The sequence below is a fragment of the Suricata suricatta genome, chromosome 2, assembly GCF_006229205.1.
Source record: "Suricata suricatta isolate VVHF042 chromosome 2, meerkat_22Aug2017_6uvM2_HiC, whole genome shotgun sequence".
Lineage (NCBI taxonomy): Eukaryota > Metazoa > Chordata > Mammalia > Carnivora > Herpestidae > Suricata > Suricata suricatta.
This window is the reverse complement of record NC_043701.1, coordinates 110,079,997-110,102,447: the sequence shown is the minus strand read 5'-3', so window position 1 is coordinate 110,102,447 and position 22,451 is coordinate 110,079,997.

Here is a 22,451-nt window from a genome sequence, read left to right as displayed (position 1 = left end):
TTTTTTTTTTTTAAAGATTGGGTTTTTAATTCCATTTCCCCAAGAGTGGTTGGAGAGGGGCTACTAAAATCAGGTCTTAGGTTGGATTTCCATGGAGGAGACTCGGAGGAAGAGTTGTATGCAAGAGGGTAGTAGGGAAATGCCTCCAGGAAGCTGGTAGGAATGTGGGGGAAGCCAGGCTAAGAGGCTGCAGCAGCCAAAGTTCCTGATTCCACATGGGAACTCCAGAGTGTATGTTCTGCCTCAGCAGGAAGCTAGGCATTCCTGTTTCCATACAGAACCACTATGGAGAAGGCTAGAGGATGACTAGAGACATAAACTCACTGGTACAAAGCAGCTATGTGTAATGGTAAAGGAATCTCTTCCCAGAAAGAGCTGAGGACATTTGCATTCAGAAGCAAAACTCTCCAAAGTGAGGTTTATAGAAAGATAGTAGACAGGCAAGACCCTGAGGCTGGGGTAAGCGTCCATGTGAGGGAGCTTGGGGTCGAACCTGAATGCAGTGGGAAGCTACCAGAGACCTTAAAAGGAATGCCTTGATTTTACGTTGTGCACAATCATTTCCACTCTCCACCATCAAGTCAGAACCACCAAACAAGAGGGAAATACCGGTACTTTTGTGCCTAGGCAAATTGACAAATATCCCGTCACAGACTTTAGGAGTTACTCACCAAAGACAAACGGCAAATGTTAAATTTAAGAACACCAAGGAGCTACTTGATTCCTTCTTGAAGAAGGAAGGAATCTGGAAGGCTGTCTCAAGCCACTTCGAGCTACTGAGGGTCTCCCCCAGCAGGGAGCAGGGAGATGCAGCTGGAGAAGCAGCCAGCCCTCACCCGCAGCACTGGTCTCCTTCTGTCCTGGAGACTAGTAAGGCATGACATGCCTGATGTGCTAGCCTCATTCGCAGCTTCCAACAAAACAGGGAGAGAAGAAAATAAAATAAAAGAAACCGTCAACAGGGAGCAATGCTGTGCTCTGGGGATCAGGGCCCCTTCTGTTCATCTGACCTTGAGCTCATTGAGCAGATGAGATCAAAGACTCCTGCTTGGGAAATCTCTTTGCCCCTAAGAGATGAGTGTGCTCCTCCCAGCTGGAACTCGCTCTAGCAGTGCAGCCAGCGATGGTGTTACACTCCTCTGTTCTCCATTCCTCTATGGAATACTCCGAGTCACCAAGTGTTCACCTTAATCCCACCAGATCGTTTCCCTCCCTGGGGTCCATGCCCAGAGAGGCTATTCACATTTACCTAAGACACATGGATTAGGAGGTCATTTTCTGAACTCACAGCTCCAGCTGCCGGCCTGTCTGGACTTTCCTCTAAATAGGACATGGGACATAAAATGCTGTGAAATTTACATCATCCCCCTTGTTATCCATAAATAACAGCTACCAGCACTTTGGTTTCATACAAACAACTGATAAACTGTCCAAATGCCCAAGAGTCTAACAAGAGAAGACAGGGGCATACCTCCCCTGGGGGTTCTTGGAGCCACCCTGTAGCCCCAAAGACTGAGGGCAGGACCCAACGAATCAGTACAATGTAGGGCCCCTCACTGGTTGGAAGGTTCTCCAATAAGAAGATTCTTTTTGTTTTTAATTTTTTTAATGTTTATTTTTGTTTGAGAGAGAGGGTATGAGCTGGGGAAGGGCAGAGAGATTGGAGAAAGAGGATCCAATGCAGGGCTGGAACTCAAGAAACAGAAGATCATGACCAGAGTTGGATGCTTAACTGACTGACCCACCCAGGTGCACCCCTTCAGTGAGAACTTAAGAATACATCTGACTGGCTGGTTTTAAGAAAGAATCTGTTGGTAAAACCCACAAACACTATAGGGGAATGGGAGAGCAGGGGCTCCTGGTAGACTGTGGCTAACTAAAAGTTATAGGACTCCTCCCCAAGATATAGAGGCTAAATTTAAGTCACTGGAGGTCCCCAGAATACCACATAACAAGGAGACACTAGGAAACTGGAAGGATGCCCCATTTGAACATCTTGGAGACTGGATTAAAACAAAGATGGCCAAAAAGGCATTTGATAAAACTCATCTACCACTTATAATTTTTTAAAAAATCTTTCCAAATAAGGAATAAGAGAATTTGTTTTACCTGACAAAGAAGTCTACCAAAAACCCACGCCAAACATCTTAATGGTGAAACATCAGAAATCCCCCTCAAAGTCAGGAACAAGACAAGGACATCCCCCAACATACTTCATTCACCATGATACCAGAAATTCTAGAAGGCACAGTCAGACAACAAAAGGAAATAAAATAGGTGTATGCTCTATGTCTCAGCCAACCCATTCATAAGTTATATCTTGAGGATGTTCTCACACTTGTACATGGACAAGATTGTGCCTTGCAGAACTGTTTTGTAGACAGAAATTTTTAGAAGGGAAACAGTCTGGGAGTGTCCACCAACAGGAAAATGTATTTAAAAACTGCACTATATTTCTACAAGGGAGTATAATAACACAGCAGGTGCGCTCCTTAACCTGCAGCTGCTGGTAGGGAAAAAGCTGACTCAGCCTGACTCTGTATATCTAGGGGACACAGAGAGGCTGGGAAAGGTAAGGCTAAATCCTGGTACTATAGATGCTTTTATACAGATAATCCAAAGATATCCTATGGTCCAAAGTGAGTCAACTCAGCTGCAATAGCTCAAGGCCACCTGATAATAATTAAGCTACTTCCATAGCCACAAACATGGTCCAGACACAGAAATTCCAGGTTTCCAGAGCTTTTCTATTTAAAATGTCTTAACATGCCCTAAATTCAAATCTCTTATTATTCATTATCCTATAGACTTCACCAAGAAATTCCACCAACTAGAAGTCCCTAATTTCAAACTGTTTATTTGTTTAGAAATAGAAAGTTGGACAAAATCATCTCCAACAGCCTCTCTTGTCTCCTATAAGAATATAAATAAAGCTATACATAAATGGCTTTTGTGCTGGGGTTTTTCAGAAGCCCTCCGATAGGACATCAGTATTTTAAGTTTGAGAGAAAATTCAGTTTTATAGAGCAGTGTGGAGCACAATTAATCAAAATCTAATCTATGATAACTGGCTTCATAATAAATTTGCATGTGCTCATTTTTAAAAAAGTGTCTGTCATGCAATACCACTAAAAATAATTTTAAACTCTACCATGCAAATAATCAAGCACAAATGATTATTTTACTCAATTGATATATAGTAAAAAAAAAAAATCAATCCAAGGAGACCTTCGGTTGGAGGTAAATGGATATTCATGTGGGAAGTGAATAGCAAAATCGGAGAAGTGAGAAATACTATCTAGTGGTCTACAAGCTATGTTCCATAATAGTGCTTCAGGGTTCTATAACACTTGATTCTAATTTTTTTCCTGATAGGTTTCAAACCTAAATAAATATATGCATTCCAATGTAAATTGTACTCGTCATCAACTTTATGTTCAGCTTTTTAACAAAACTGACTTACATACAAAAATCACGTTCTCAGGTGTTTTTTTTTAATTTTTTTAATGTTGTATTTATTCTTGAGAGAGAGAGAGAGAGAGAGAGAGAGAGAGAGAAAATGAATGAGTGGGGGAGGGGCAGAGCAAGATAGGGACAGAGAATTTGAAGCAGGCTCCAGGCTCTGAGCTGTCAGCACAGAGGCCAATACGGGGCTCGAACTTGAGTGAGATCATGACCTCAGTAGAAGTCGAACACTTTACCAACTGAGCCACCCAGGTACCCCCACTCTTCCATTCTTGAGTTTGAACTTGCACGCATCTCTGTCCACACATGTTGGGCCATCACTACACCAAGCAGTGCCTGCCAACAATTCTGGTTTGTTAACATCCTCATACTGACAAAACTAAGTATCACAGCATTGGTAAAATTACTCAAAAAAACTGTTAATGCATTTAAGTCTTGGAAATTATTTAAAAAAATGAATATAAATGTTTTGAAAATGCAATGTCTAGTGATAATGGAAACAAAGTCACTAGGCATGCCAGACGAGAGGACTCTTAAGTTGTGATCAGTATGGCAAGGTATCCGACTGGATAACGGATCACATGCTGTTCACAGAGATTTTATCATGGTATTTTTCTCTCAGAAACAGAGCCCTTCTCGACCCCCTTGTTGTGTATCATGCAAGATCATTAGCTTGCTTTTGCATATTTAACTTTTTCACAAGGGCTTTACTGAGTGAGGATTCACGTACCACACAATCCCATGAGTTTTCAGCCTATCCAAAGACTTGTGCAACCACCACCATAATCTATTTCAGAATACTATGACCACCCCAGGGGTGCTGAGTGGTTCAGTCGGTTGAGTGGCCAACTCTTGATGTCGGCTCAGGTCATGATCTCACAGTTGGTGGGGTTGAGCCCTGTGTCAAACTCAGCATTGATAGCAAAGAGCCTGCTTGGGATTCTCTCTCTCCCCCTCCCCTGCTTGCACTCTCTTTCTCTCAAAAATAAACATGTTTTAAAAATATTTTCACCACCCCAAAAAGAAATCCTATACCCTTTAGGTGGCACCTTCCTAATCTGCCCTGCACTCTCAGCCCCTGGCACCCACTAATCTACTTTCTGTCTCTAAAGATGTGCCTGTTCTGGATATTCATATGCACAGAGCCACACAACATGTGGTCTTGAGTGTGTGGCTTCTTTCACTCCTTATTCAAGAGCCATCATGTCCCAGCATGCATCAGTACAGGCTTCCTTCTCACAACCACATCAGAATCCACTGTGTGCATACACATCTTGTCTACCCATACGTCAGTTGATAGATATTTGCCTTGTTCCTTTGTCGGGGGGCGGGTGCTATGAATAATGCTGTGATTACCATTTGTGTACAAGTTTTCATGTGAGCATACATGTTCTCTTTTGGCTTGGGTATACAGCTAAGAGGAGAACTGCTGGGTCATATGACAACTCAAGGTGTCATCTAAGGAATGCCGGGCTATTCTGCAAAGCAGCTGCACCATCGTATGTACTGACCAGCAGTACAGGAGGGACCCAATTTCTTCACATTCTCACCAACACTGGCCTTTTTTATTATAGCCCTCCTAGGAGCTATGAAGAAATATCACATGGTGGTTTGGGTTTCCATTTCCTTAGTAACTAATGACGTTAAATATCTTCTCATGGGCCTACTGGTTACTACACACTCAACTCTACACAACTTATGCATAGGATTAGGGGATTACTTCAAAATAGGGGACCTCCAGATTATGAATTTTATTAATACATTAAATACTGCCAACTGCTCATGTGTTCTCATTTATGGATGTTATAATGACTAAGTTTTATAAATCTGAGTTTACATAAGACTAACTTATTTGCTTTTCTATTAGAGTTTCAGAAACATCATGTTATCTAAAAAAAACAAAAACAACAACAGCTAATCCAACCAAATCTCTTTTGTTTTTTCCACATCTAAGAAAATAATCCCAGAGATTCGAAATGACAAAACCATCTTGGGCTGGAGGGGGAAAGCAAAGGGGAAATAAGAAGTAAACAAGTAAACATGCAATCAGTAAGTCTCTTCATCTCCTAGACAATAGATCTTTCTAGAAGAATGAGATGAACAAGAATGAAAACATCTTCAAGATACATATGATAATGCACCCAGCATAAAGTAATAAAACTAGAAAGTACAGCAAATAAATGAGTATCAAAAAGGTCAGGTTATCCTGGAAGCACATTCAAGTTTCTGTGGTGCTGGCAGGGTCCTATGTTGGGTCATGATCATATTAAGTGGCGGCTTCCTATTTACTTAACTGTTCATAGATGTATGGACACTGTATTTCACAATAAAAAGTTTAAAAATAAAATTTTGCTCATGCAAAATTACGGATCATTACAGGGGAGATTTTGCTTTACAAAAGGAACTGCTTAAAATCCATCCAAAGCTGACAGTTAATGGCAGGGAGTTCTCTTCCTTCAGTCTTTCTTACTTATTTGAATGGAGACCACATGGCTCATCTCAATTCATTCTCTACATATAAACAGAAGCATCGCCTTCAAAGACAATCCATTTTTCAAAGTGACTCCCCTTTACTAAACATCATTTATTGCCAATTTACTGAAAATTACATTGATTGCAACCTCATAAAATCCTTGACAACTCTCGACAATGCACAACCCAAGGGTCACACCTGTTCTTCCTCCTCACCAGGAAATGATTAGCAGGAGCATGGACATCTCATATTAGACACTAAAAGCCTCAATATTTACACTGTTTGGCAGCCCAGAGCCTGCTCTCTAGCAAATTATTTTAGAGCTGGGGAATTCGAGGTCAGCCCAGCAGAACAAACACATGCAACGAGGTGCTAGAGACAATGACAGGGTAAGGAATGCTTCTCACTCTTGCTGACTCAGACTCACACCACTGGCAAGGAATCTTTCATTAAGGGGAAGTGAAATTAATGGCTACAATGGGTGTGCGCACACAAAGGCACGCACATGCACACTCAATTATGAGTTGGTGATTCACAAGGCAAAGTAAAATTGTGCAAGGTCCCTAGTACAGGCCATGAAGAGTAAGTTGGAGACCACTGGCTAGAGGGATCTACAATATTTCCTTCAGTATTCCTTTTTTAACTACTCATCTATAACCTTGGACGTACTAAGAACTTGGCTTTCACACTGCAGTGTGTTTGAACAGGCAAACCCTCTGCCTCCCTTTGGTACTTGTCCCTCCCATACACAGTCTGTTCTCAAAAGATCCAATGCATCAAGCACACATCCTAAATAATCACCACTGTGCAAGATGCCAAGCCTACCCAGCCCCTACTGGAAGAAGCAGGGTGTGCTCCTTACAAGCATGTTGGGAGTCTGACAGCCCAGACAGTAGGGAAAGGCAAGAGAGAAAGGTTAGACCTGGCCCTTCATCACTTGGAGCTCTTGGAAGCCCTCCTGCCCAGCATGTATGCTGTTACAGAGCCCAGGTGGCTACAGGAAAGAGGAGACAGGACTGCTCACAGTAAGAATAACCCAAGGTTGTTTAGCACCTTATACAATGCTGCCCTCCACTCCGCTAATTTTCCAAGAGCCTATATTATAGCAAGATCATTCTCCACGTCACTTTCTTCACATGGCTGCTGCATTCAGAGCACGTAGCGGAGGACTGCTCCTATACTTCGTTAGTGCAGCAGAGAGCATTAATGAAATTCAACTGGCAAAGTTGACCATTGGGTCAAGGTAGAAGGGTAGTTCATCACAGACACTTGAGTTATGGGAGTAAGCTAATCTTCTTTCCCAAGAACCAGTAGGCAGTATAGGAACATGAATGAGTGGGGCTCCTTCTGCCTGTCCCTCAGAAGAGGGGCAGCTTTCTCTCCCTCCTAAGGACCCTGTGACCAAGTGGAGGAGTGGCCACAAGCCAATACACCAGCATGCCCACCTCCCCGGGGGAGGCCCTGCCCTTTCTCTCTGCTGCACATTATCAACTTGAAAGACTTCATTGATCATGGGAAAGACACTTTAGAGAGATCCAGGGAGATGTGATGTATGAAATGGAAGGTCGGACAGGAGACAATGCTATCAAAATTAAGGAGGCTCAATATGTCGTATGTCAAAACTTGACATAAAACACAAGCAGCAAGAAGAACCTGGGAAAAGCCAGAGTGTGAGACTGGAATGTCTAAGCCAGAACGGTATTGAGAAACCTCTGCCCCCGACCTTGAAATTCTATCATAGGAACTTTTTCTTTTTACTTCCCTCACAGTATTTTATCACAAAGATAAATGAAAAGTGATGCCACCCATCCTTGGTTGCTATTGCTAAGATTTCTTGAAGACACCTGAAAATAAACTAAAGGAACTGAGTAGCCTTACATAAGGCATCGACAGCATGAGTCATCCAGATCCGAGAGCTCACGTACTAAATATGTTACAAACGGCTGACTTGTTCGCTAAACGGGATCCAAGTTTTCTGGACTCAGCCTCCACTTTCAAGTTGCTGGCTTGGTTGTGCTCCATCCTTTCCCAGTTTACTGCCACTGTGAAAACAAAGCACAGGATGGTGAGCAGGACAAAAAGTTTAGAGTCCAACGATCTGGACTCTATGACCAGTACACTTGCTGGCTCTCTGACTCAGTTATCCCACCTATAGAATGGATGATAATAACAACAAAGTGTTCCAAGGGTGAAAGGAATTAAGAAACAGAACACTTGTCCCTGACACTTTTTTTTAATATGTATTTTTGAGGGAGAGTTAGTACAAGCAAGGAAGGGACAGAAAGAGAGGGGGATGATGATCTGAAGCAGGCTCTGCACTGACAGCACAGATGCTGATATGGGACTCACACTCATGAACCGCGAGATCATGACCTGAGCCAAAGTTGGACGCTTAACTGATTGAGACCTCCAGTCCCTGACACCTTCCCAAGGCTATTTATGATTATATCATTAGGACATAATCAAAAATGCTGATGGTGCCTTGACCACTTGCTTTGAAAGAAGTATTAAATTCTATTTTACCCTGCTCACCTTTACACATTATGAAGAGAACATCAGACCACCCAGTTGAAAAATAACTCAACACCAGAACTCAGTTGTGGTCTCTCCAAGGGAGGGATCAGACTGGCCCAGAGTCCTCCAAGCCAAAGAGGGGACAGCAATGGTGTCCAGAGTAGTATTCTGAGCCAGGAACCTCCTAGGCCTTCCAAACCATGGTGTCTCAGAAGCAGCCCAATACTCTTCATGTATCCCAAACACTGACTCAATCTGATCAACAGATGAATCATGCACAAGTCATCCCAGGAAGCGCCTCTAACACCTGCAAGCGGAAATATGGGCGACCAACACAGCACATGCCTTCTTGCCTTCCCTAACAGACAATCACCACCTACACAGGGGCTCCCCCTACTCACCCTACACACAAAACTGAGGAATATCTACTTGCCCTTTGAGAGGCACTCCAACCTAAACGTACAGTATTAAAAGGCTGAGATACAGCTCCATACATTTTCTTCTTATGCCTACATTACGATACAGGCATCTGGGAGCACCTGGGTGGCTCAGTCCATTAAGCATCCGACTTCAGTTCAGATTATGATCCTGTGGTTCTTGAGTCTGAGCCCTGCATCGGGCTCTGTGCTGACAGCTCAGAGCCTGGAGCCTACTTCAGATTCTGGGTCTCCCTCTCTCTCTAGCCCTCCCCTGCTCGCTCGCTCACTCGTACTTGCTCTCTCTCTCTCTCAAAACTAAATAAAAACATTAAAAATGAAGGCATTCTGAATGGGAATACATGTTAGACCTCTGCATTTCTATAAGAGGGTCCAATGTACCTCTTCTTCCAGCTGGTTGCAAGCAAAATATTCTGGTCTTTTTCAGATTCAACAAATTCTTCATTAATGCCTATCAAATCTCAAGTAAGAAAAGTAGTCAGGGAAATGCATTCTAAACCAGTGGCCAAATGGCACATCTAAAAAAATGGCCCACAACTTCTTCTCTCCCAATGATCTGGTTCTCCACCAGATGCCCAACCCTTGTAACTAAGGTCATGCCCTAGATCTTACTAAGGTTAACTCCTCCCGAAGCTCCCCCCGCCTTTTTTTTAATGTTTCCTTATTCTTAAGAGAGACAGAGTGTGACAGGGGAGGGGAAGAGAGAGAATGGGAGACACAGAATCTGAAGCAGGCTCCAAGCTCTAGGCTGTCAGCACAGAGCCTAGCAGAAGGCTCAAACCCATGAAGTGTGAGATCATTACCTGAGCTGAAGTCAGACACTTAACTGAATGAGCCACCCAGGTGCCCCCAGAAGCCCACGTTTAAGCATCTCACTCACATTCCTTTGCCTGGAGGACTTGTCTGCCACCCTCAACCCTACAACCTATGATCCTGCCACCAGTCCCCTATTTCCCAATCCCATCCCTACTCCTCAAAAGTCCTCCTTCCCTCTCACTGAGGTTGAGTAGAAGCCATCAGGGCACATGCCATGGCACAACACACCTATCTCCTATCATCCCTCCCTTCCTTCCACTTAACTGAGAAAACCACCCGTGGTTAACGGCCCAACTCCACCTGAACCCTAAACTGAATGGGACCACAGGGAATCCTTGGACTTTCCCCTGTTGAATCTTACAACAGCCTGGGCTATTTCATTTTTCCTCTCTCTCAAAACGCAACTTCTCCCTATTCCTCACTGTCAGTGGAAGCCAATGCCTCCTATTTCACCAAGAAAGCAGAAACAATCAGAAAAATTGCACAAATTCCCACCCATCCACTCACCTAAGTGCAACTGTGCCCATATTCTCTGCCTTCTCTCCTGTTTACATGGGTGACTGTCTTAGCTCCTAGGTAAGACCACCTCTTACCTAGAAACACAAGGTCCCATCCCTTCCTTCCTCCTATTCATGGACCTGACTCTCCTCTCTCTGTGTCATCAGCTATTCCTTCTCAATTGGATCTTCCACGTCAACATACTCCTGTGCTTTTGTTCCTCCCGTATTAAAAATCTCTTGACCCTGCTTCCCAATCCAGCTATCATACCATTTTCTCCTTTCCTTCAGAGCCCATTTATTTATTTATTTATTTATTTATTAATGTTTGAGAGAGAGAGTTTGAGCAGGAGAGGGACAGAGAGTGAGAGGGAGAAAGAGAATACCAAACAGGCTCCATACTGTCAGCCCAGAGCCTGATATAGGGCTCAAACTCATGAATTGTGAGAGCATGACCTGAGCCAAAATCAAGAGTAGGATGCTTAACCAACTGAGCTACACAGGCTCCCCAGAGCTGATTTTTTTAAAGGAATTATCCACACTCAATTCCCCTCCTTACATTTGCTTCAGCCTTAATAGCTAAGCAAATTGTTCTCTAATTTAAACTCCCTCCAAAAACCACAAGGACATTATAAGAAAGAAAAACTAAAGGCTACAGCTTAATCTCAGTCATAAGCACACAAGCAAAATTACTAAGTAGAATGTGAATGAGCCAAAATCAGTAATATATAAAAATCATAACATATTACAAATTGGATCTATTTTAGGAATGCAAGCTTGGCTTAACATTCTAGAATCAGTATTATTACCACATTAACAGGATAAAGATAAAAAAACTATAACAACTCAGAGATCATGAGAAAATATTTGATAAAATTTAATATTCATTCACAATAAAAACTTTTGGGAAACTGGGGATAAAAAGGAACAGATTCCATCTGCTAAAGAGTACTGGCAAAAATCTACAGGAAATATTTTTCCTGGTACTATTGAAATGTTTTTCATGGTACTCTTTGAATCAATTTCACTGCTTATATTGTTCACATCTTTTATCATTATTTACTTTTGTCTGTTTATTTAGCAGTTATTAAGAGAGATGTGTTAAAGTCTGCTATGACTGTGGACTTGGTAACTACTTTTCAAAGTTCTGCCTATTTTTACTTGATATATTTTATGTTTATGTTATCAGTTACATACAGGTTTAGAATTCTTAAATGAACGTTCTATCATTATGAAAGGTCTCCTTAGCTCTCCTAATGTTTTGTGCCTTAAAGTTTGCTTCACCTAGCATCAGTATATTACACCACCTATCTTTAAAATAGTGTTTACATAACATAGCTGTCTCCAGTTTTTCACTAATATTTCTGTGTCCTTATGTTGTAAATGTGTCTCTTATAAATAGTATAGATTTGACCTTCATTCATTTATCCGGGCTGACAATCCTTGTCTTTCAATTGGCAATTTTACAAGATTTTCATTTAATACAATTACTGATATATTTAGGTTTAAATATACCATCTTTCCATATGTTTTTTATTTGCCCCATCTCTATTTCCCTCCTTTGTTGCCCTCTTTTGAAATGATTTGGAAAATTTATTGTTTGATTTTTATTCACTTAAAAATATTTTCTAATTTCCCTTTTTATTTTTTTCTTTAGTCTATGGGTTTAAAAAAAGTTATTTAATACCAAATATTTGGTTACCTTGTAGATACCTTTATTCCATTAATTTCTAGTTTAATTCTATTTTGAACAGAGGAACATACTTTGGGACTTCAATCCTCTTAAATTTGAGTTTGCTAATGGTCCAGAATATGGTCAGCCTTGATGAATATCCATGAAAAGTACTATTGAGTCTGAGTGGCTCAAACGGTTTAAGTATTTAACTTCAGCTCAGATCATGATCTCACGGCTCGTGAGTTCGAGCCCTACATCAGGCTCTGATGCTGACAGCTTAGAGCCTGGAGCCTGTCTCAGATTCTTTATCTTCTGCTCTCTCTGCCCCTCTCCCACTCATGTTCTGTCTCTCTCTCAAAATAAATAAACATTTAAAAAAAATTGAAAAGTACTATTGAGTGGTTGGAGCAAGTGTTCTACATATGTTGCTAATGGAAAATGCTATTGACATCTTCTATATCCTTACTGATTTCAATTTTTCCTATTCATTACAGAGACAGGAGTGCTGAACTATCCAACTGTAATTGTGAATTTCTCAATTTACCTTTTCAGTTCTATCAGTTTCTCCTTCATGCGAAGTTCTGTTATTAGATGAATGTACACCTAAAACAATTAATTCATCTTTTTGATTAATTGATGCCTTTATCATATAACATCATCCTTTATCCCTTGTAATTCTTCTTTATCTAAAATCTAGATGAAGATTTACCTACAATTTCAATTTTCTTTTAATTAGTGTTTGAGTAGAATATTTTTTTCAATATTTATTCAATACATTTTAAATACTTATCTATACTGTTGTAACTAAAGTGGGATTCCCCACTTTATGGAAAGCATATCGTTGGGTTCTTGTTTTTTTATCTTGTTTTTTAACAACCTCTGCCTTTTAAGTATTTAGATTATTTATACTAAATGTAATTATCAATTTGCTCAATGTGTATTAACCACTTTGCTATTCAGTTTTTACTTCTTGTATCTCTTTCCTTTATTTCCCCCTTCCTGGTTTCCTTATTGATAACCTTTTTTTTCTTTTATCTCTATGAATTAGCTATTAACTATATCCCTTAATTTTTTTGTTATTGCTCCAGAGTTTAAAATATACATTGTTACTTTTTAATTTTTTTAATGTTTATTTTTTTGAGAGAGACAAAGTGTGAGCAGGAAAGAGACAGAGAGAGAGGGAGACACAGAATCCAAAGCAGGCTCTAGGCTCTGAGATGTCAGCACAGAGTTCGATGCTGGGCTCGAACCCAAGAACAGTGAGATCATGAACGAAGCCAAAGTCAGATGCTCCACCAATTGAGACAGCCAGGAGACCCTGTAACATACATTGTTAACATCACTGTCTATATTATTCCACTATGTTATTCCACTTCACATAAGTTACAGTCTCTTTGTGTTTGCAATCTCCTGTCCTTGGTGCTATTTTTGTAACTTTAGTTTTTACATGTTTTAAGTTCCCCAATATACTTTTCTTTAAGCATGTTGAAGGAGATAAAAAATTAGAGAAAAAGGTCTATTTTTATTTGTCCACATTACTACCGTTTCTAGTACTATTCATTCCTATGGAGATCTTTCATCTGTTATTATTTTCCATCTGCCTGATGAACTTCATTTAAAATTTCATATACTCTTAGTCTGTTGACAATGAGTTTGCTCAGATTTTACTTGTGTGAAAAGGTCTTTATTTTATCTTCATTTCTGAAAGATATTTTGTCTAAGTAAAATTCTAGGCTGACTTTTTTTTTTCTTTCAGTACTTTAAAGACAGCACTCAGCTATCCTCTGACTTGGATCGTTTTTAAGAAAGCAGACATCACTTTTATTCCTCCATAACAGTTCTGTTTTCTCGGCATGCTCTCAAGATTTTTCTCTTTAAGATTTCCCCCTGAAATCAGGGACACAACAGGGATGTCCACTCTCACCACTGTTGTTTAACATAGTGTTGGAAGTCCTAGCATCGGCAATCAGACAACAAAAGGAAATAAAAGGCATCAGAATCAGCAAAGAAATCAAACTTTCACTTTTCACAGATGACATGATACTCTACATGGAAAACCCGGCAGACTCCACCAGAAGCCTCCTAGAACTGGATCAATGAATCCAGTAAAGTTGTAGGGTACAAAATCAATATACAAAAATCAGTTGCATTCTTATACACCAAAAATGAAGCAACAGAACGAGAAATCAAAAAACTGATCCCATTCACAATTGCATGAAAAATCATAAAATACCTAGGAATAAATCTAACCAAATATGTAAAAGACCTGTATGCTGAAAACTATAGAAGACTTATGAAGGAAATTGAAGAAGACACAAAGAAATGGAAAAACATTCCGTGCTCATGGATTGGAAGAATAAACATTGTGAAAATGTCATTATTATCCAAAGCAATCTACACATTCAATGCAATACCCATCAAAGTTGCACCAGCATTCTTCTCAAAGCTAGAACAAACTATCTTAAAATTCGTATGAACCGCAAAAAGACCCCGAATAGCCAAAGTTATACTGAAGAAGAAAACCAAAACAGGAGGCAACACAATCCCAGACTTCAGCCTCTACTACAAAGCTGTCATCATCAAGACAGTATGGTATTGGCACAAAAACAGACACACAGACCAATGGAATAGAATAGAGAACCCAGAACTGGACCCACATGTGTATTGCCAATTAATCTTTGACAAAACAGGAAGGAGTATCCAATGGAAAAAAGACAGCCTCTTCAACAGGTGGTGTTGGGAGAACTGGACAGCACCATGGAGAAGAATGAAATTAGACCACTTTCTTACACCATTCACAAAAATAAACTCAAAATGGATAAAGGATCTGAATGTGAGACAGGAAACCCTACAGGAGAAAGCAGGAAGCAGCCTCCTAGACCTCAATCACAGCAATTTCCTCCTCAACACATCCCCAGAGGCAAGGGAATCAAGAACAAAAATGTACTATTGGCACCTCATCAAGATAAAAAAGCTTCTGCATTGCAAAGGAAACAATAAAAAAAACTAATAGGCAACCAAGAGAATGGGAAAAGATAGTGGCAAATGGCATATCAGATAAAGGGCTAGTGTCCAAAATCTACAAGGAACTCACCAAACTCCACACCCAAAAAATGAATAATCCAGTGAAGAAATGGGCAGAAGACCTGAACAGACACTTCTCCAAAGAGACATCCAGATGGCCAACAGGCACATGAAACAATGCTCAGCGTCACTCGTCATCAGGGAAATACAAATCAAAACCACATTGAGAAACCACCTCACACCAGTCAGAGTCGCTAAAATGAACAAATCAAGAGACTATAGATGCCAGCAAGGATGTGGAGAAAACAGGCATGCTCCTACACTGTTTTGGGAATGTAAACTGGTGCAGCCACTCTGGAAAACAGTATGGAGGTTTCTCAAAAAACTATCAATAGAACTCCCCTATGACCCAGCAATAGCACTGCTAGGGATTTACCCAAAGGATACAGAAATGCTGATGCATAGGAGCACATGCACCCCAATGTTCATAGCAGCACTTTCTACAATAGCCAAAACATGGAAAGAGCCTAAATGTCCATCACTTGATGAATGGATTAAGAAGATGTGGTATATATACACAATGGAGTACTATATGGCAATTAGAAAGAATGAAATCTGGCCATTTGTAGCAAAGTGGATGGACCTCGAGGGTGTCATGCTAAGCGAAATAAGTCAAGCGGAAAAGGACAGATACCATATGTTTGCACTCATAGGTCTAACAGGAGAAACCTAACAGAGGTTCATAGGGAAGGGAAGGGGGAAAGAGAGATGGGGAGAGAGAGGGACACAAATCATGAGAGACTACTGAATACTGAAAACAAACTGAGGGCTGAAGTGGGGGGGGTGATGGTCATGGAGGGGGAGGCACTTGTGGGGAGAAGCACTGGGTGTTATATGGAAACCAATTTGACAATAAACTATTATTAAAAAAAGATATTTCTCTTTAGCTCTGGTTCTCAACAGTGTGACTACTATGTGCCTAGGAATGTTTTTCTAGGTATTTATCTTGTTTGGAGTTCTCAAATTCTTGGACCCAAAGTTTGTTGTCTTTCATTAATTTTGTAAAGTCCTTACTCATAAGTTTTAAACACATTTCTCCCATACCTTTATCTCTTTTCCTTCTGTGAACCCAACTGCATGTATTTGATATTTGCCCCACATTATCTCAGATGTACTGTTCTTTTATTTGGTTCTGTTCTTCCATTCTTTTCATTTTCTGTGTTCTGCTCTGCCTTTTTTTTTCAATTTTTTTTAATGTTTATTTTTGAGAGAGACAGAGCATGAGTGAGGGAGGGGCAGAAAAAGAGGGAGACACAGAATCCGAAGCAGGCTCCAGGCTCTGAGCTGTCAGCACAGAGCCCGACATGGGGCTCAAACCCACGAACTCTAAGATCATGACCTGAGCAGTCTGGGGCTTAACTGACTAGGTCACCCAGGCCCCCCATGGTTTGACTTTTCTTGACCCATCTTCAAGTTCATAGATTCTGTCTTCTCAAGTGTCCAGCCTGTTTGTAAGCCCATCCACATCAGTTATCCATGATTGTATAATAAAGTAACTCCAAACTAAGTGGCCTAAAGCATGGTTTCTGTGCATCAGGAGTTGAAAACACCTTAGCTGATAGTTCTGCCTCAGGGCCTCTCAAAGGGTTGCAATCAATCTGCCTGCTGTCCAGGGCTGTAATCATCTGAAGGAATGGCTGAAGCTGGAGGATCTGATTCCGAGATGCCTTGCTCACATGAGGCTGGTCATTGGTAGAGACCACGGTTCTTCTTCAGATGGCCCCTCTATGACTACTTGAGTGTCTTCATCACACGGGCAGATGGCTCTCCTCAGAAAACGTGACCAAGCAGAGAGCAAGGCCTGAGCATCTGGCTTATTCCCAGATCTTTCCCTAATTGTACCTTCTCCATGTGGCCTTCCCCAAGTACCCTATTGAAAATTCCCTCCTTGCCTTATTTTTTTCTCTGCAGCACTTTCTGCCATCTGACACACATTTTATGAAGTTATGTATTCATTCCTGTCTCCCACCCCACCAGGATACAGGCTCCACCTAAGAAATTTTGTTCACTGGTATATCTCTAGTACCCGGATAAGAATCCAACAAAGATTTGCTGCATGAATTAATGCTGTGGTCTTTAAACTTCCATATCCTTTACCTTACACTCCCTTAATCATCCTCTCAAGTTCTGGGAGCTTACCACTGATAGAAACAAAAAGTCCATTTCTACCTAAATCAGATAATTGTTTTTAACCACTCTGCTGTCACATTTGTCATTTATAGTCAATTTTAAGGGCATTACCTAGATATATTTACTAGGAGCAAATGTTGAGCCTGCTGCTTCATCTCTGAGAGCTATTTTTCTAAGGTGTAAGACCATCTATGCATCTAGTCCTAAATTCTAAGCTTTATCTTTAGGTAACTCTAGATGAACAGAACACTGTATACTTACACTTCATTAGCCCAGAACTTCATAAAATCAACATTGTCAAGGCACACCAAAATAGCATATCCTTGGTTTTAGCAAAGAACCCTAAAAGAACGAACCACGTGAAAAACATTTTTTGATTTACTGAAGAATTACTGACAGTGTTTACGTTACTCATTGTCCTTATATGAAGCCCCAAGCGAGAAATTCCTTTAAAAATTTAATGCCAAGAAAAACAGTTTCCCCAAAATAGATCAGGGCTTATGGTAAGCATTTTTCTTCCTCCTTTGCTCCATCCTGATTCTATAAATTTTTTAAGATTAACTTATATAAGTCCTCGACTGAGAGCTACTTCAAACCCTTTGGGGAAAAGACTAAAAATATCAGTCAGTAGATACAGGTGCACACAGTTCACCCAGGCTAAGGTTCACACAGCATGGAACTTTCAGGGCTAAAACCCAGAAGGTCTCGGGCAGACTGAGAGGAGTGGGTTAACTGCACCATACCCTAAGCTTGGCAAGGGAAAATTCAACATCATCCCCAAGTGATCTTAAATTTCATTCACTGATTCTGTACACATGTAACCCTTCAGGTCCTCCAAAGAACAGACACCAAGGAAGATTTAGACATGCAGTTTCCTGGGGGACACCCATGAAGGACAGAGGACATGAAGCAGGTGAAGGCAGGGAGAACATTCAGACACACATGCAGATTTGACATCTGTGAAAGGGGAGGGGTGGGGGAGAGAAGAATGGAGGATTGGGGGGGGCGGTCATATAGAGGAAGGGACAACAAAGACTGTCCATCAGAAGAGTCCTGCGTGGGGTGGGAACAGCCCAGCCCTGGTCTCTCTGCCAGACTCAGTCCTGGATGGAAGGAGGCCAGGGAGACAGTAGGCTGGCCATGACCTCAGCATGGAAGGTTGAGCGGCTGAAAGCTATTTGTTGCCACCTACTCTTTTATAGTGGGGAGGGGGGTGGCAAACACAACCCCCCCCATGGATACCACGTGCTTTCTACCAACTTTCACTTTGTTCTGTTCATTAGAGACGGTAACATTTTGAAAAGAGAGCTTTTAATTTATAAGTAACAATGATCTCTTCTTGCCCAACCAAAAGAGGCACCAAAGGGAAAAGGAGAATTCCATTTATTACATGTTTATTTTGCTTTTCACTAAGGACCTTAGTGGGAAAAACTGTCTAAACTGATTTTTCCTTCAGTGTGATAACTTTCTACATGCCACTTGACAAACTTAATGTGAGAACAATGCTGCTAACACTTCTATATCATTGCTTAATTAGTCTGCTTTCAGTCTATAATTACATTTTAATATCCCCCTTCCCACTGTACCAGAACACCTGAAAGGGTGATTCAGCTGTTGTAATCACCATGTGAACAGAATGAAGCAGTAAATCACAGGACCTGCAAGTTTGGGTTTTTTGGTTTTGGTTTGGTTTTGGGTTTGGTTTTGTTAATAGTCTTTCTGAAGTCATCACTTTGCTTAGTGATTTCCCCTCTGTGGCTGCTGAGTCATCAAGAGCAAACCAAGTTCACATGGCTCAGCAGACTCGAACCTCTAACGAAGTCAGAACTGTCCAAGAGTGCCCTACAATCACTCACAAGCAACCGACCCCTGGGCCTGGTGGCAGCCACCTTAAAAATACCTTTCCAGGGACACCTGAGTGTCTCAGTTCATTAAGTGGCCAACTTCAGCTCAGGTCATGATCTCAAAGTTCATCAGTTCAAGCCCCACATCAGTCTCTGTACTGACAGCTCAGAGTCTGGAGCTGCTTCTGACTCTGTTTTCACCTCTTTTTGCCCCTCCCCTGCTCTTACTCTGTCTCTCTCTTTCTCTCCCTCTCCCTCTCTCTCTCTCTCTCTCTCTCTCAAGAATAAACATTAAAAAAAATACCTTTCCAACCTCAGCCAAATAAAGCAGTGCAACTAAGTCACCAACCCAATGTTTTACAGATTCTTCTGAGCTCTTCATTCAAGATTCATAGTTTCTCCTGTTTCTGGCAAACACCAAGCAAATACCTCACTCTACAAAATGCACACGTCACTATTTCAGCCAGCAGAGAGAGACCACACTCCCTGTGAATTAAATTTCCACCATAGGTTTTTCTGTCTCAGTGTTCAATACTGTGGGTTTGCTCAATATTAAAGATTTCCCATGTTTCCTTATTCTACTTTTTTCTTTAGTTTATTTATTTTGAGAGAGACAGAGAGAGAGAGAGAGAGAGAGCAAGGAAGGAGCAGAAAGAGAGGAGGAGAGAGAATTCCAAGCAGGCACCACGCTGTTAATGCAGAGCCCGATATGGGACTTGATCTCACCAACTGTGATATCCTGACCTGAGCCAAGATCAAAAGTCTGACATGTAACTGATTGAGCCACCCAGGTGCCCCTCATTCTACTTGTCAAAATTCACCTGTTACACAAACAGAAGTCCTTCTCCTAAATCAACACATAGGTGTTTCCAAAATTAGAACCAAAAGACAACAATATGGATTAGCTCAGAAGATAATAAGTAAGGCAGGCAGAGTGACAACCCCCAGAAGAGCCCACAGTGGCAGCCCCAGAAACTGGGGCAATCAATGTAAGATGATAATTAATATAAAATAGTCTCTCCATGGAAGAAAGGAACAACTATGGTTTTTAAATATATACTGAGGCTCTGCTGGGGCAGTACTTTTAAAATAGTGATTAAAATCAATAAAGGAGGTCTTTATCAACAATATTAGGATGGGGCACCTGGGCGGTTCAGCTGGTTAAATGTCCGACTTTGGCTCAGGTCACACTGTTCATGAGTTTAAGCCCTGCATCAGGCTCTGTGCTGACAGCCCAGAGCCTGGAGACTGCTTCAGATTCTGTCTCTGTCTCCCCCACTTGGTCTCTCTCTCAAAAATAAAATAAATTTTAAAAAAATTTTAAAAATAAACCAAAAGGCACCCACACAAATTACAAGACAGCATTTAACAGAACTACATCATTCCCAGATGCCAGGACATGGACACCTGTTCATTAATTAACTTCAAGGAAGATATAAATGTCTTTCTATCTCAGAGTCTCTGGGAAATTCATATTAGCCCTTACATATAAAGGTTTTCATTTTAAAAATGTTTTAGGAGAGAAGGTGTTAACTTTCAATAAAAATTATTTGAGAAAGCGATAGCACATTTATACATAGCTTCAACGGGTGCACAATCACGAGATGAGTACTTCTGCAATCCCTAACAAAACTCAGGCGGCATGCCTACGAGAAAGCAAGCTTCTCCTGACTTTTAATGAGGATTAGAGAATTTGCTGAATAAGTCTTTATTCATCCATTGGCCATCATTTTGTGCAGAGCCCCTTCTAGCTTTTGCAAAAGGAAAGGTCATAATCCTGTTAAGTCTTCCCTTATTTAGAAACCCATTTTTTATTTCAAATCAGTGATGTTTATGTGAAAGTACTTCACTGCTAAAGTATGCTCCTCACCTCTGAATTACCTCTCTCCTGAATGATCGTTCCCATTAGCATCCCTGACCTTCAACAGCAATCCCATTTTTCTGGCAGTTCCCATTAACTCACACTAAATTTTCCACAGATCTGGGAAGCCTATCATCGTTCACGGCACTGAAGAACCACTGAACCCAAGTCTGGCTAAGGCAGGCTTCCCTAGGGGTGATCCCAACTCACCAACCAGCACTGAGAAAGCAGCCACTGAACTAGCCTTCTTCCCACATTCACAAACCATCATCCATTATACTTTGTCCTATGCCTCACTCCTCTTCCCACAAAGATACCAAGAGACACTGAATCTATATATTACACAGTTATAACAATTTCCAGTGGAGTGATATTTAGGAATCCAACGAGGTCATCCGCCATGGTGGCTTGAACATGAGCCCATGATGGACTCTGGTGGTTACTGCTTCCCTTTCTCAAAGAACATATCCAGTAAAACTTTGATTTACGAGCAGAATTCATTCCAGAAACATGCTTGTAATCCAAAGCACTTGTATATCGAAGCAAATTTTCCCCTAATAATGGAAACTCAGACGATCTGTTCCACAAACCAAAGATATAAAAGGATAAAAAGGATTACAATACTGTACAATACAAAATAATAAAGAAAATACAAAATAGAAAGAAAAAAATTAACCTGCACTTAAACTTTGAAGAGCTTTGTGGCTGGTGTGAGGGAGACAAGAGAGAGGAGGGTGACTGTGTAGGACGACTTTCACTATCACTAACAGAATCACTGCTACCCATTGGCTAAATGGAATCTTTTACTGCAAGGGAGCCACTGTATACGCTTGCACAGATGTTGACTACCATGCAATATTAATAAACTCTTTTCATAGACTGTATTTCAATTAACTGGCAATAAGGCAGCAGGGGAAAGGGTCTCTATCTGCAGTCAGCCTGACCTAGAAAGAAGCAAAGCATTCCTAAGCTTAGTCTTGTAGGGAAAAACAAAGGACCGTCTACAGGTGCTTTGAAGTGACCAAAAATACACTAGTGCCAGTTGTGGGCACCTTCCAATGTTCTGAAAGATCACTGATTTCTGCCAAGCACCACAGCCTGAGACCGAGCATGGGAGATGACCACCCACAATCCCACAACAAAAGAGAAAGAGAGAGATAGAGAGAGAGACAGAGAGAGAACCACTGGCTCACTTGTGATCATGTGATGTTCAGCGTCATGTCCTACTTTTATTGCAAGGCATCACTCATTTATCAAGTTGCAATTTATTAGGGGCACCTGGGTGGCTCAGTCGGTTTAGCATCCAACTTTGGCTCAATTCATGATCTCACGGTCCATGAGTTCAAGTCCCACATCGGGCTCTGTGCTGACAGCTAAGATCTTGGAGCCTGCTTTGGATTATGTGTCTCCCTCTCTCACTGCCCCTCCCCTGCTTGTGCTCAGTTTCTCTCTCTCAAAAACAAGTAAATGTTGACCCAGCAATAGCATTGCTGGGGATTTACCCAAGAGAGACAGAAATGCTGATGCATAGGAGCACATGTACCCCAATGTTCATAGCAGCAATGTCAACAATAGCCAAAACATGGAAGGAGCCTAAATGTCCCTCACCTGATGAATGGATCAAGAAGATGTGGTATATATTCACGATGGAGTAC